The sequence below is a fragment of the Athene noctua genome, chromosome 1 (genome assembly GCF_965140245.1).
Source record: "Athene noctua chromosome 1, bAthNoc1.hap1.1, whole genome shotgun sequence".
NCBI classification, from domain to species: Eukaryota; Metazoa; Chordata; class Aves; order Strigiformes; family Strigidae; genus Athene; species Athene noctua.
Genome location: NC_134037.1, coordinates 262,299,347 through 262,315,833, shown reverse-complemented (window position 1 = coordinate 262,315,833; position 16,487 = coordinate 262,299,347). Strand labels below are relative to the sequence as shown.

Sequence of the window (16,487 nt, the reverse complement as noted above, 5' to 3'; positions counted from 1 at the left end):
GGGAACACGGGGCAGGAGTAAGGCGTGAGCTCTGTGGAGACTGGTGGCGGTGTTATAAATTTTGAAGCCAAAAGCCAAATACAGTTTTATAATTTAATTGAAATAAGAATAAGCAAAACCGTGCGGGGTACCCCGGGGAGTCTCCGCTCCGCCACAGACGCACACCGTGTAAACAAACCCACCCCCTTTATAGTCTTTTCTGATACATATTCATAAGATGGGTGTGTTTAGTCTGCGCAAGCGTAGTGGAGTTTCTCAAATCTCAGATTCTCTGGTGTTGTTGAGAGGGAGGTTCTCTGGTGTTTTACCACTCCTTTTCCCACCAAAACGAGGGTCCTTCTGGTACTTTTCCGTCAAAACAAGGGTCTCCCTGATCCAAGGGTCTGTCTGGTACTTTTCCACTACGTGCCTTAACACCATAGTCAAAACATCAACATAGCCATTACATAGTCTGAGATTACAAAGCCTCGAACCCTATTTAAAGATAAAACCACAATAACATTTCTCTTAACATATATACATCATAAAATATTTACAACACATACATTTGTATTAAAGGTCAGTGTGTTTCATAAACACAAATCATCATCACACTTATTACAGCGGGGACTGTATAAGAGGGGCTGCGTGCTGCTTTCTGCCGTGGTTTTTCATTTCTCTTTATCACCTTCTCAAGCTCTCGCCTGCTGAAGTTTTTCTCTTGCTTTCTCTCCGTCACCGGCCAAGCTTTGTCTCCATCACCTGCACCAGAACCAGATCAGCAGGACGCCGCCAGACTCGTGGAGGTGGCAACTGCTCTTGCTGCATCTCTTTTGTTTGCTTGCTTAGGTATTCTGACTTTTCCTTTCTTTTTCCTTCTGTCCTGTCGCTCTTATCAATTAAGTTCACAAGGTTTGTGCGGCATCAGACCTCATTTATATCTTCATCTCGCTCTTGGGACCGTTTAAGAACCCTCCCCGATATTGGATCGGGACATTTTAAACTGGCATCACAGACAGGATCCCTTGAAGTGAGAGTGCCCCACAGCCTTGCTGAAATTAAGTGAGAACCTCTGAGCATTGCAGTCAGATGAGCCTTTGAAATGTTGTATCCCTAAGACAGCTACTCCACCTGTCAGTGATTGTAAAAGTGTTTACTTCTCGGAGAGGTAAGGAGTGGAACCCTGTAACTTCACGTGCTGCCTCTCCGAGTTGACCACTCCAGTCGTTTGATTGAGCAACATTAAGTGTGTACCTCTTAGGGATGTAAGGAGTAGAATACTGTGTAACTGAGGGGCGGCTGTTCTGCTTGGAAGAAAAATGAGTGTTGCTTCAGAAAAATCCCTGAAAGAGGAAGAGACCTCCCGAGGGAGAAAAGGGGGAAGTTCAATACTAAGGTGTGACCCTCTCAGGACAATAACCCGTTTGAGTTACTTCTGTGTTAGATTAAGGGGTGGCCTCCTGAGAGAGAAAAGGAGGAACTTGGATACTAAGGTGTGACCCTCTCAGGACGATGACCCCTTTGTGTCAGGGAAAAGGAAAAGATTGGTCACCCAGAGGGCAGCCGAGGCTTGTGACTCTGTGCCCTCAAGGGTTGAAGGGACAGAAAAATTAAATGATCTTTTGGAGGCACACTGATCTCACCCATCACTCCAGGGACAAGACTGGGTGAAAAAGCACTGGTTTGAACCCCAGAGTGTGGTGGATAGGATAAGAGTTTTGCAGAAGGAATCTAAGGTTAGGAGAGGGAAAGGAAAAGCTCTAATTTGTGTAGTGTTAGGAGTGAGTCTGGCAGCTGTGGTGGAAGAGAGAAAGCAGGAGTCTTGTCAGGCTGATACTGTAATAGACTCCCTGCAGACGGTCATACAGACCCTGCAAGAACAATTAAAAGAACGTAAACAATTGCTAGAGGAGGAAAGGAGCCAAAATATAATCTTAAAGGAGGAACTGAGGAATCAACTTTTGAGGGAGGTGGGTAGACTGGCGGAGGTAGAAGTGAAGCTTTTGGAGAAGGGGATATGGCAAATTTACCCCCAAGGAGATTTGCAGAAGGCAAAAGAAACTGTAGAAAGCCTCCCCCATATGTATTCGCTGGTTAAAACAGAGTATGTATATGAGGACAATAGTGACGACCATCCTCAGGTTATCACCAAAGAAGTCCCATTTACAGCAACTGAATTAGCAAAGTTGAGAAAAGATTTTGCAAGGACTGCAAAGGAATTGGAGACAGAGTATGTGTGGAGAGTGTCTCTGTCAGGAGGGGATGGAATCTTGTTGTCAGAAAAAGAAGCAGAAGGATATTGGAGCCCAGGTGTGATTCTAACTCCTGGTGGTCTCTGAGCCCCACGGTCATTGACTCAGAGAGCTGCGTATTGGGCCGGAAGGCTCAACCCTTGGGGAGGGGGGATCCCCTCGCCACAGCAGGTACGGTGGATCAGTTAGTGAAAAGTATGCAGAAGGCAGCCTGTCTCCAGATGATGTATGATCGGGAGCTCAAGCCTAAGCAGGGCTCCCCGATAATGATGCCTGTGAACCCAGAAAGGATGGCTCCCCTGATAAGGGGACTTCCCGACCCCCCCAAACCCACTGGGATTCAGTTACAAGGGAGGATTCAAAACACCCCCAATGGAGAAAGAATGACGGCCGCTCTGAGGGGATAGTGACCCCTGACCGTCGGTGGTCAGGGAGAAAAGTATGGAAATGGGGAGAGGTAGGCCGGGAAGTGATAAATTTTGGGCGAAAATATGACCCTGTTGGTGGATTGTCCCAAAGGCCTGAAACCAGGATCATACGGGATGCAGAGCGAGTTAGTGGGTGACAACCATCCATGAGGAAGGGCCAGGGCTTGGAGTCGCCCCGAGGTCAGAATTCTGGGAGAGAGAGACCCCTAACTCAACAGGGACTGTGGCACCCAGGGCTTCAGGAAGGAATTCCCAGGGACCTGATGGACTCCCAACCCCAAAATTAGAACAACTTGTGCAGAAATGGTCAGGGCAAACAGGACAAATGGTATGTTAAAGCACTTCTTAACCCACACAAATCAGGTTGTGCTGAGCGACTATGAGATGCAGTGACCAGCGTTAACAGTTGCTGGGGAGTAAATGGATGCCCAGAGATCACAGCATTCTGCCCAAAAGCTCCAACCATCAAACTGACACAAGTGCTTTGCTGCCCCAGTGAGGGTAGACCAGCCTCTGCTGCAACCTGGACTTGGAGGGAGGATGCCAAAGGCAAAGGTTCTAAGCACAGAAGAAAATCCTTGCTGCATTCTTGTGTGTTAAGGGCAGCTTTTTGAGCTACTGCTGGTGGAACTTGTCTGTGACCAAGTCCAGTGCTGTCCAGGTCTGTTAACGGCTTGTTTAGTTGAGGAGCAGGTTGGCCAGTGACACGCCCAACCCTCTGTGACCACAGGGAAGCCGGACAACTCCAGTTGCCATCAAGACACAAACTCTTTGCTACAAGTACGGCAAGTGGTGTTGTCAGGGTGAGCTTAGTCTTGCAGCTTGAGCCTTGTGTCTGTTCCTGGTCATGCAGGTATATGTCCTGTGAACTGCGACAGAATAGACTACATCTTGTCCAAGAACGGCAGTGGCAACGCCATCATCATCGTGGTCGGAGGGGCAGCAGAGTCCCTGAACTGCACCCCAGGGAAGAACTCTGTGACCCTGAGACACCGGAAAGGATTTGTGAAGCTGGCTCTACGGCACGGGTAAGAGAGAAGCTCAGTGCTAGGGCAGCACTGCTAACACAGGAAAGGTGCTCTCATCCCCCCAAGCAGCTGATGTCTTTCCAAAGTCTTTCCAACCCAAAGCAGCAAGGATTTGAGGGAGAAAAAAAAAAAAAATGCTGCCTTTGCTTTTTCAGTGTGTACAGGGGAATGCACAAGAACTGCAGCCTTTAGTCTTGGTTCCTGTTAACCGAGGAGGGGTTTGCCACTCTGTAAACAGAAGCAGGAGGGACTTCCCAACCCCCTGGCACAGTAGAGGCTCTGCCCTGCTGGCATTTGTGTAGCTAAAATGGATCTGAGTATTGCTGCAGATGGGATGAGGGTCCTGGGGGTGGGAGAGTTTTGCTTCAGAGCCCAGCCAAACTGGGGGAACTGGGGCAAACCTGCCATAATGGCAAGCTGTGCTGTGTCGGGGTGGATGTGCTGAACTGCCTGTGGCCATGGAGGATAAATCTCCAGGCTGTACAGGAGCATGCAACCTAACGTGTGGATCTTTCCCTCTTACCATCAGTTGGGGAGCCCATCACCATCCCTAAAATCGATAATCCGTCCCAGAGGGAAGTGGACTTCTACCACAGCATATACGTGGACTCCCTGATCAAACTCTTTGACAAGTATAAGAGCAAATTTGGCCTGCCGGAGTCTGAGGTCTTGGAAGTCAACTGAGGGGACTGGCTCAGCAGCAGCTCCTTCTCTCAGAATCACCACACCTTCTCCAGGAGTCCAAGCTGTCATCGTGTACTTGAAAGCATGTGTGGGTGTATGTGTCTCTCAAAGGAAGTGTTTAAAATATTGCTAGACCACTTTTACAAATAAAAGGCTTTATTTTGTATAAATCCCATTATAAATGCCTTTCTATCCAAAAAAGAACAACTCCCCATTGCCAGAGCTTTGTCCCCATCACCTGCACCAGAACCGGATCAGCGGGATGCCGCCAGACCCGTGGAGGTGGCAACTGCTCTTGCTGCACATTTTTTGTTTGCTTGCTTAGGTATTCTGACTTTTCCTTTCTTTTTCCTTCTGTCCTGTAGCTCCATTATTTTGTGAAATAAAGCTTACAGGGTTTGTGCGGCATCTGACCTGGTTTGTGTCTTCATCTCTCTCTTGGGATCGTTTAAGAACCCTCCCTGATCCTGGATCAGGACAGCGTGATAAAGCTGTTGTCACAGTCTGTTTTGAGAAATGGGCATCTTTGCTTTCCTGTGGACCTGTCTTGCCTTTAGCTCAGCCACCTCCCCTTCCTCTGCTGTTGTCTAACTTGACATAGGTGCATTTTGGTGTCGTTAGTGCTTTAAGACCTCCCCGTCCTCCTAACTTTCCTCGTTATACCTGCAGGTGTCCTCACAAAGCTGTCCTTATCTCTGCACTGGGTTGTATCAACCTTTTCAGGTTTCAATCTTCTTGCACTCTTTTATTTGCCCCTTCCTGACAGATGCATTTCTCTTCCCTTCTTGCTGGCATTTGTCTCACAAATTCACCTGCCTAAAAGCAGGACAGTAGTTCGGGGTCTTTCGACCTGTTCTTGTACCTGTTTGTGCCCCCTTACAGGCTGGAAGAGGGGACTTTCTACTGTCACCTCCTCTTCCTCACGTATTTACATAGTTTCTGTCCTATTTTGTCCTCTTTGCCTCTAATCAGTGCTCTCCCTCTGGCAAACAGAACTGGAACAAAAGGAGAAATGACTAAATTTATGGAAAAAGCCGGCCACCTGCAATGATTTATTCCTTCTTCTACTGCCAGCCATAGGGCATCCTGAGCACGTTACGTGAGTTTACTTGCTGCTTTTTCTCTCTCTGTGAAGCAGGGCAGCAGTATTTTCTATAGCATCAGCATGTCGTGAGGTGAGATGTCAGCAGCGTGCTTTAAGACCCGCATTAATTAAAGTAGCATAAGCAGGATAATGCCATTTGTAGTGCGTACACAGCTTTTTTTTTTTTTTTTATTCAGTCTGGATGCAGAGCAGGGTCTAAGGAAAGAAATGGAAAAAAGAAAATGAGAGGACATGCTGCCCTCGTGAGGTGCCTGTCAGTTACTCCATAATAAGGGGAAAAAAAAAAAAAAAAAGCACTTTTTGGGGAAATGCCAGGTAGTGATGCCGAGAAACCACTAACCCAGACTGGAACGACCTTGTAGGAGGAAGAGGCGCAGAGAAGAAATGGATGCATTACCCTCTGGGTAAATATTTTGTCAGTTTAGCCCAAGCAGCAGTACCACATGGAATAACAAATTAATTTCTATAGTGCAAATCCTTCTAAGCTTCATGCTGTAAAATGATCGTCAGGAAAATGGTGCTATTTGGCAGCAGCTTAGTTAAATGAGGTTTTTCCCTCTAAAGTAAAATCCGTACTATCAGAAAAATGGCATTTTCTTGCCTACTTCTTCCAGGGGTCCAAGGGACCACCTTTTGCAGCTGAAAAGGTGGGAAGAAAAATACCGATGCAGAGATTTTTCTACTCTGCTTTGTGGTTATCTTTTCTTCTGGGCTGCAGGACTTGGGGGTGAGGATGTTTTAACAGGCTATAAAAGGCTGTAAGAGAAGTCTGGAAGGAATCTGAAGTCTATCCATGGTCTGATCATTTGCCAGTTCCCTGGTTTCTCTCAGATCTGATCCACCCTTGCTAGCTGATCACACATTGGGAGTTTTTACCGAAATATTTCCTGGCTTTGCTCTGCACTTTCTGTTGTGCTTTGATTGAGGTTACAGAGTGCAGGATGGCCCTCCTGTCGTGTTTGACCAAGTCAAATATTAGCTCCTCTGCCAATACCTCATATTCCCATTGTGTGGCATCCCAAAATGACTCTTACTGTGGATTCCTTAATACAAACATTGCTGTCTAAAACCCTTCTCCAAGTCTGGCATCAGAAAGAGCTGGACTGGCATTTATTTCTATTCTCCCACCCTGAGAATGTGAGGGAAAGTACCTCAGTTCTCCAAATATTAAGTTCTCTGACTAGAGTTTGCCATAGACACCGATAGCTGCCGTCAAGCTGTTGCCCATTTTCTCTACTGTCAGATGAGCTTTTCCACCTCAAGCTTATAAAGCCAACAGAGCTTGAAGACATCAATCACCATCCTGATTGCAGGTTTAGCCCTGACTGCTCTGCTAAACAGCTTGAGACATGTCTTGTTCGATGAACTGACAGGAGGGTTAGGAAGTAGCATATAGCTCTCCTGTATGACCAGTTGGAGGTAGTCGATGGCAGATATCTTATCCAAATAGGTTGTATAGCAGCAGCAACCATAGTACCCATCCATTCTCCCTCCTTGTCACATCAGAGGGCCTGGATGTCCCTTCTGACAAGTTCTAAATGGATGTACAGGTTTCATCAGTGAAGAGTCAGTCAAAATGGTATGACCTACAAACAATACCCAATAAGTCAAAGACCAAGAAAGTCTTGACAGTTTGGTATAATGCTCCTATATTGTCCTGGAGGCGCTTATAGCTGATGAGAGTACAACGTTTGGGTACAAATGCTGTCCTGGGGAGGCTTCCCAGGCAATATGTATATTGATTTTATTTTCTCCTTACGTATGCTTAGGTTTCATATTCATTAATGGATCTTCCTGCAGAGGCTTTCTATTCAAAGGGCCTTAAAGAACTCTATAAATATTCCACAGAATGATTTATTTTGCCTATTGGTGAAATGCAAACACTTCTGGAGTGGAAAGCACGACCATTACACGTCAGATTAAGTGAGGAAATCACAATACTACCTCTGCAAGATGAAAATGAAGATGCAGTAAAGGAAGGGACTTTAAGTCAAGCAGAATTCAGAGATAAATTTCCTTCAGGGAGTTCTGACAATGTGGCAGGGGATATTTCATGACCATACCTATACAGAGGCTTTGGGTTTTTGCATCTTGCTTGGAGGACAGTCCTTGCAGCATCTTGCAGACCCAGTGCTTATTCAGTGGTGAACCACCAGCCTTTGGCCTCGATAAACGGTCCACTGAAAGGAGAAAGCGTCTTCTGGTTGATTTACATGGGCTTTCAATGTAATTTCCAGTGAGAGTGAGTGACTGGTGATGACCACGTTGAGGTGGGTGGGTGTGGTGGACCCCGTGTGCTAAATGGTCACTGAGCTGCTTTGGTGTGGATGGTCCTGGGCGGACTCAGTGTCTTGTGAGCAAGCAGAAAGCTGTAACTGATTAAATTTTGCTGACATAAAAGATGCTTCGGTGGCTGATCTGAGGTTGTAGGATTACTTTCAGAGCAAAGAAGTTGCTTGTTGTCAATTCCTTCTCCACAGCAATCGCTTGTCTTCCTTTGAAGTTAGATACACTGAAATTTTATATTCAAAAATAATGATCCCGAGGGAAAATAGCATTTGAGCTAGTTCTGTGCCATACACTTCAGCTATCGGAGGCTAACACTTCAGCTCAGTGTATGATCTTATAACAGATTTTCTAATTACTTTTCCAACTTCTATAATAAAAACAATACAACACGGAAGATGTAGACATGTTATTGACTGTTCAAGAAGCAAACATCGACAGCAGAGAAAGCAGAGAAAGGGAGATTCAGCACACCCCTAAGACAGTCCCCAAAAAGTTCAACACTGTGGCACATAAACTCAGACCTGTAACAATTATATCTGGTGTAATCCCAAAGCAAACCGTTCGGTGATGTAGCCTTCTCCTATAACCAACCGAAAACTCTGGGAAAAAAAACCCTTGGAAGATACTATTCCTTATCCCAAGCTGATTAATCCTCTTTTTTTTTTTTTTCTCCTCTGCCTTTTAGCTCAGGACATGTTAATTGTCTGTATAGTCAACTAAATTGGTTCAGCTGCCTCTGTTCACTTTACAAAGCATGTTCAGTAACCATGTATATTTACAGCATCTTCCATTCTAGAGCACATTTAATGACTTGGGGTTTTGGTTTTATAGTTGATCCAAACCAACATTTTCCCAACCATTTCAACAGCAATTCAGAGGGCAAAAGAGCACCTTGCCAATTTATTAAGCAGGATGCAAGCACTCCCCGACTCGAAGCTCATCTGTAGTCCCCACAAAGCCAAAACCTCCCGTGTTCAATGCAGACACGACCCTGAGTAAGCACAGCGCAGGCTCATGGCTTTAATCCCAAAGGTCATTTCCAGGAGGCCTTTTAAAACATCCTCCTTCCAAACTATCTTGGCCTGATTCTGCCTGGTTTATGAAACCTGGGAGGATCACAACACGACCTCGCGTGGCAGCAATTCTCATTTACCACACTCAAAACATAATACATCAAGAAATAGCTCGTGTTGTTTCCAAACTGAAAAGCTTTTGTGAGGTTCTTTGAACATTTATTGAACTTGTTAAACTTTTTCCTGGTAAAAGCTTTTCTTTATGGCCACAGTGATGAGGTAATAACATCCTTCTGAAGGCAGTTTTTACAACCCCCTGCCACTTGACCTCCCTCCAGTTCTTTTGGACAATAAGTTTTTGTTTGGATTTTTCAACAGGCTAATTCAAACAACTTCTAAACTAACTGGCAACCCTCTCGTAGAAGTAAACATGCCGAAATATCTTTTCCAAATTTAAAAAAAACAGGTTCACATACTCAGGTTACACTATAACCAGTGGGTGAGATTCCTGTAGCAAAACTGAGTGCAATTTCCCTGAAGTTTGCCAGTATCTTAGATCCAGGAATTCATCATTCCCTGAAAATAAGGCAAGTAACAATAGTTTTTTAAGGCAGTGTGGTGGTGCAATTCTTACCCCTCCCTGCCCTCCTTGTTGGGCTGCTTGGTGCCAGGTGTGATTCCATCCACATTCCCCCGAGCCATACACCAATCTATGGAGATAAGGACTGATAACCTTGAGGAGCCTGGCTCCTGCCCCTCCCAACTGCTTGGAAAAGATTATAATGGCCCATCATCTCCTGGTGGCCTGACACATCTGTGCCTGGGATGTGATCAGATGGAACAATAATAGGGTTGCATGTTATTCAAATTCTTGTGCAACTGCCGGAAGGCACCAGATAGTATTTGACAAAAGTCAATTATCTTGGATCCTATAAACTGCGACCACCAGAGAGGCCCTTTGAGCTCTCCTGGATTGCAGCGGGCTGTGACCAGCATCTCCCCTGAGCTGGGAGCCTCTCAGGTACCAAAACCCTTAAGGTGTCGTCTGCTCCAGACGGAAGGCCAGGGCGAAGTCCCCCCGCTCGAGTCTCAATTATCTCCCGTTGAGGAATGCCAAGGCATTGGGAGTATTTGCTCTAAACTCGAGAGGGAAATTTTCTTTGAGCTAGCTTCTATTTCACCTTTTTATTGGTGGGTGTGTGTGTGGGTATGTACCCTTACCCTTGTTCCTGTGTGCTTGTCCCTTTTGTGTTCATTTTACCGAATCCAAACCCCTTTGTTTCTGTACGTGTATGTCTGGTTTGTGTATGCGCATGTACATATGTGTATAAATTAAGGTACCGTTAAGTAAGTTAGAGTGAATATTGTCATTTTAGAACCTGAATAAGTCGCTTTTCTTTCTGAGTTATTTTGTATTGGCAAATAGTTGTTAGTTATTAATAAATCTAGATTATTTTTCTAAATCATTACCGTGTCAATACTTTCATCCGTGACAGGCAGCAGGAAAAAAAAAAAAAAAAAAAAGGATTTGCTATTAAAGAAAAACTTTCTAGGATAATTAAGAAGGTTGGAACAGACAGTCTCCATCACAGGTTGGTGAGAAAAGGATTAAAAAAGTGGGTCAGGGCTAATTCAGGTACAACTACTGCTGCAGTATTCATCGCTGAGCAGAGTTGCATCATGGTGTCTTGACCATTTGTCAAACCTCATCCCAAGCCAGCATGGCTTGATGAGGGTTGGGTTTTTTTTTTATAAACACTCACCATAAGCTTGATCAAAAACCCACCAAAGATGCTGTAATCTGTTGATTTCAGTGAGTTTGACATCAGCCTGGTTGGATGACTTCAGTCTACCAACACGTTTCTCAAGCTACCCAGAAAAACCAGCAAAACAAACAACACCCTTTCCCCCAGACCACAATGTTTCACTATATTGAAGGTTTTAGAGAAATAATACACACGTGGTTTTAAAGCCATAAGCATTTTCACAGAAGCCAGGTTTGTTTTGTGGGCTGTTACTCCATATTTTGCAATTGTGCTGTGAAGACACTGACAGGGGAAGAGCCCAGGTGTCAAACTTGAAAGTCCATACAGCAAAAAGACACTCAGTGCCTAAAGAAATTACCAAAATTACCAATGACTTCTTGTGCAACTGAGTCGGAATGGGAGTAAAGCTGGTTTGTAAAGGTTGATGAGGGGATGACCTTGCCCTGAGATAGTGCTGTTCTTCTCCTTCATTGCTCTGTCTCATTTAAAATATATTTTGTTTCCCTATCACATTTAAAATATGTATTTAAAATAAAGATTTGAGTCCAAGAAGGAAGTTTTGTCCATGAAAATAATAGCTCATCCTAGCACCAGGATAATAATAGATATACTAAGCATCATGTGCACTCCAAAGCACCAGGAATCCCCTTCCATGTCCTCCGTGGAAACCGTCTAATGGTTGTGAGCTGACTTGAAGATGTCTTCTACTGAAAGAGGATCTCCTCTGTGCACATAATGTCACCAGAACCACTTGATGATGTATCAAAAATACAGTGAGTCTCTCTATTTGAGGAAGAGTTTATCTATATTGGGACACGCAGGAAACTTATATTAATGAAATCAAATAGCAAAATCATTTCTGAAGCTGACAGCAATGGTGAAGTGCAAAATATGGCCAATTTACTTTCAAATTAATAAACCTCCCTTGGAGTCAAATGGGGTATAACTTGAGCATGTTTTCAGCATTTTTTGGAACATCTTCATGAGACCATTACTTTTATAGCACCAGCTGATACCTTAATGGCTCTTCAGCTGATGCTCACAGATTTATATTGCTTTTAATTCAAAACCAAGGGCCTTCATGGAAAAAAGATCTGACTTTTATTGTGCTTTTCACTGCGAGCCTCTGATATATTGCATAAGGATGACTAGAAAGTCTTAGGCGGCTGCAGGAGACTTAACAGCAGTTTAAAACAAACTCGGGATAGAGCAAACGTATTCACCTGCAATTAGAAATACAGACACTCAGAAGTACCTTGGGCATGAAAGGGTCCAGGGTTTAGCACCTGCAAACCCAGTCTCTTATGTTAAGTCTTTGTTGCTCGATCTTGATCTCTCCAAAGGCAAGGCTAAACAAACCCCACATCTGTGTCTGTAAATTACATTATTTAATAGGCATTCAGTGGCAAAACTTAAACTTTTTCCTTTTCTTTAAATAGGTCACAAACCTGAAGTATTTTGCTCTGCGCTTGGAATCCTTCCATCCATCAGTGAAGTATATTTGGTCATTTGAGTGATTTTTCAATGATCTCATACCCCAATAAGGAGCATATTTGACCCAATCTCTGGCAGAAGTAGGAATTACCATTAGCCACAAAGTCATTGCTTCCTTTCCCAAAGCTTCCAGCATGCCAGAACTTGCAGTAAAGTCTATTAAATAATCTCCATAATGACCTGCTGGCAGCATCTCTCCACCACATGGCATTTGAAAGGACACTAGCCCATGTCCCTCAAATTCAATGCCACCAAGCAAGAAGATACAGGAGTGCTTCAAGAAATGGCACTTAAGTTTTGAAAAAGCATTTCTGACAGCTGCTGAGTGGTATTTCATCCATCTTTCTTCAGAGGTTTTTCAAAAATATGCTTTATTCTGCAAGACTGTTTACTCTAAATTTTTAAAATTGGATTTTGAAATTCTGTTAATAATATTTTTAGTTATTTTCTGGCTTTGCTTTCCACAAAAAAATGTCCGGAAGAAACTGCTTCTGGATTTCCATAAGGTCAAAGTGAGGAGCTGCTAGTGTGAGTTTCGATCACATGTGAACACAAGACATGCTCAGTAATCAAATGGTGGTTTTGAAAACTTTTTTTTTCCTGTTTGTCTGTTGGATTCACTTGAAGAAAACTGAAGATCATAGAATCTTAGAATCACAGACTGGTTTGGGTTGGAAGGAACCTGAAAGATCATCCAGTTCCACCCCCCTGCCCTGGGCAGGGCCACCTTCCACTAGCCCAGGTTGCCCAAAGCCCCGTCCAACCTGGCCTTGAACCCTTCCAGGGAGGGGGCAGCCACAGCTTCTCTGGGCAGCCTGTGCCAGGGCCTCACCCCCCTCACAGGGAACAATTTCTGCCTTAGATCTCATCTCAATCTCCCCTCTGACAGTTTAGAACTTTTACCCCTCATCCTCTCCCTCCCCCCGATGACGAGTCCCTCCCCCCGTTCCTGCAGCCCCTTTCAGCCCTGGGGGGCCGCTCTAAGGTCTCCCCGGAGCCTTCTCTTCTCCAGCTGAACCCCCCAACTCTCCCAGCCTGTCCTCACAGGGGGGCTCCAGCCCCCCCAGCATCTCCGTGGCTCCTCTGGCCCCGCTGGAGCAGGTCCGTATCCTTCTGCTGTTGGTGCCCCCGAGCTGGACCCAGCCCTGCAGGGGGGTCTCCCAGAGCGGAGCAGAGGGGAGAATCCCCCCCTGGCCCTGTGCCCCCCCTGCTCTGGGTGCAGCCCAGCACACGGGGCCTTTCTGGGCTGCCAGCGCACGGGGCTGCCTCACAGGCAGTTTCCACCCCCAGCCCCCAAGTCCTTCTCCTTGGGGCTGCTCTCCAGCCCCTCCTGGCCCAGCCTGGGTTTGTGCCTGGGATTGCCCCGACCCCTGGGCAGGACCTTGCCCTCGGCCTTGTTGCCCTCCCTGAGGTTCAGAGGGTCCCCCCTCTCCAGCCTGCCCAGGTCCCTCGGGATGGATCCCTTCCCTCTGGAGTATCAACCACACCAGTCAGTCTGGGCAGAGGGGCAGGGTGCGGAGGTGGGAGCGCCGCATGCACCCCTGCACTTACTGCAGCCCCAGGAATTTTATCTTTTATGATAATCAACTGCAGGCAAATCCACCGGGACGTAATAAAAGTCATGCTGTGATCTTCAAAACGATGCAGATGATAACGCTGGCCTTTTTATGTGGTTAAAAAATTCAAATGACAAGTTACTAGGGCATCAGTAAATTACATCGGGTCCTGCATAATGCCACGTACAGAGCTGAGATAGGCTGTACTGCTCCAGCATTACTGCTCCGACTAAACCAGGGATGAAAGAAGTCACAGTTCTCCCTGGCTGCAGCTTGCAAATACTCTGGTTAAAATAATCCACCAGTCCTTATTAAATTAACTCATTATTTTAAATCCAAAGGGGATATTTATTTTGCTCAAATTCAGGCAAAATCTGGGTTATTAAATGATTCTCATTATGCTGAATGGTCACTGTGGTGAACTATGCAAGGGATGGAATTAAACTTTCAAAACTGATGAAAATCAAATGTAAAACTGAAACCTTATCCCTAGAAAATCCTCGTTTTATAATGCTCTTGCAAATAATTCCTTGTCACGCCAAGACAGCAAAAAGCAAAGATAAGTCTGAAATTTAGGATATGAGGCTAAAACCTTAGCTAGCATGAGCTGGAAATCTGCAGGGACTTCTTTGGAGCTCTATCAGTTCCACTGCCACAAAATAATTAATAACTCAACATAGAATTTGGGGTCATATTTGAATTTTCCTCTGGGGGAAATTTTGCTTTTTAGTCCCTGAATTATGGGTTAGAGCTCTCAGTGTACATTAAGCAGCAAATTAAATGCAATCTCCATATATAGGGCATGCGAGCTGCTATGTTAAGTAACTCATCTGACTTTTCTAAACATCAGTATTTTAAGAAAGTTTTGAGATAGTCATCTGCTCCTGTGGAAATGATGAAAAATAAGAAAACCCTGCTACAGTAGTGTCATATGGACTTTAAATTCAACAAATCAGCATAATTTAGTCACAGAAAAGTCACGTATCATCCAAAGATTGATTTAAAAAAAAAAATCTTTTGATGTTTTCAGCAAACAAGCAGTGGCATCTTCACGCTGTTTCCATAAACTGTTTATAGTGATTCATCTCAGGAATAACTGTACTTACTACTGTGCTCCTCTCTGATTTTAGATGTAATTCTGAGCTAGAATTAGTTTCGCTGACTGAAGGAGGCCTATCTAAAGAGTTTCAAATTCAGAAAGCATTCCCAAATCTCTTGACATTAAGATAAATTTTGTCATTCCAAATGCATTTTTCACACCTTGGGCACAAAACCTCCAAAATTTCATCTTAAAATACAAGTTTTGATCCTCCAAGGTGAAGACGGAAAGTTTAGAAGGAAGGAGAACATGCATTGTAATGAACCAGAAACGAGGAGGTGAATCAAACTGATACAGCATGTCCAAAATGACTGTATTTGAACCTCTTGATCTCCTGCATGCTTGAAAATAGCACATTTTGCTGTTGAAAACACTGAAATAGCAGAGCTTTTTTTCATGAGAAAAAAAAAAAAAAAAGAGGAGATGCACTGGTTTTCAGTTCTTCAAAAAAACGGCCACTGTTTTGGAATAATTTTCCTGATCAGAGACAGTAACATGCAGAACTGAAACACAACTCCAGGCTCACAATGCCCAAAACTTAAGCTCGAGTTATTGAATTTATTGGGCAGTGACATGTAGAATCACACAACTTGGTAAAAAACACCCACACAGACGTGTTACCATATGGTAAACCAGGGAATTACCGAGGGGAAAAGTGGCAGCTCCATTTTCAACTCCTAGGAAGTATTTTGGAGAAAGGCTGCACAGGAGGGTAAGTATTGAAAAGGATGGAAGAGAATGGAAGAGGATGACTTCTGTGAGGATGCCAATCAAACTCCAGAGAACTGGATTTTCCACTCCACCTTTCAGTGTTCTTCCTCTTTTTTTTTTTTAAATTTCTAATGAGTTCACCATTGAATAACCAAGACCAAAATGCATGCTGAAGACAATAGCGGTACAACGCATGTCAACATAGCATGAATATTGCAAAACCATGAGTACTATTTGCATTTAAGGTGATGAATTAATTTGGTAAGAGATGAATCCCCTTGTGTTCTAGCTGGTCCTCAGAGATTAGAGGGGCGAGGGGCAGCTGGGCTTATCCCTTAACCGGTGTGACAATTGGGGCCTTAACTATAGGTCTGACCCAAACACACACACCACCCCGTACACTGCAAGTCCAGCTGCATTCAAGAGAAGCAGTCAGATTCATGAATAGTGCCGTTTATTGTTATGCAACATCTACAGATTCTTTAAGCCTGCCTACGATGAATGCACAAAGTGCAGGTTGGCTCTACAGCCCTACACAAAAGACAGACCATTGCAATCACTCACACACAGTTCCCGGGTAAACACTCGGTGTAGCCGAGGGAATCTTACCAAAAGACGTCCCTGCTGGGGCGGGGGGTGAGAGCACAAACCCGTCGATCTGTCCCTCTGATTTGGTGTTGAATTATTGTCCCTCCAGTTAGCTACAAACTTGGGGTACTACTTATCTCAGTAGGCACGGGTGAGTGGGTGGGACTGTAGCCGAGCCGTTATCTTTTGAGTAACAACACAGTAAATTCCCCGGTGCCAGGGGTGCAGATGGTTTTTTGGGGACAAAATGGAGGATGAGGAACAAGGTCAGCTCAATGCGAGGGGTGCAGCTGGGTTTTGTGAGAAAAAGGGAGGATGAGGAACAAGGCCGGCAGGCTACTGCAAAAATCATCCCCTGAGAGAAAAGGGTAGAGCAGGAGATAAATCTGTCCTTGAGATGAGTGAAGGAATGGGACCGTGGGGCCTGCACCCCGCTTCGCATCCCTCCTTGGTGCCACGACAAGCACAAATCACTGGACCTCCATCCCGTCCTGT

At 44.8% G+C, this 16,487-nt stretch overlaps 1 pseudogene; it reads left to right on the top strand.

Annotated features, from left to right (window-relative positions):
• The first annotated feature begins 2,060 nt into the window (after window positions 1-2,060).
• On the top strand, window positions 2,061-2,796 carry LOC141958724 (uncharacterized; annotated as a pseudogene).
• The last annotated feature ends 13,691 nt before the right edge of the window (window positions 2,797-16,487 follow it).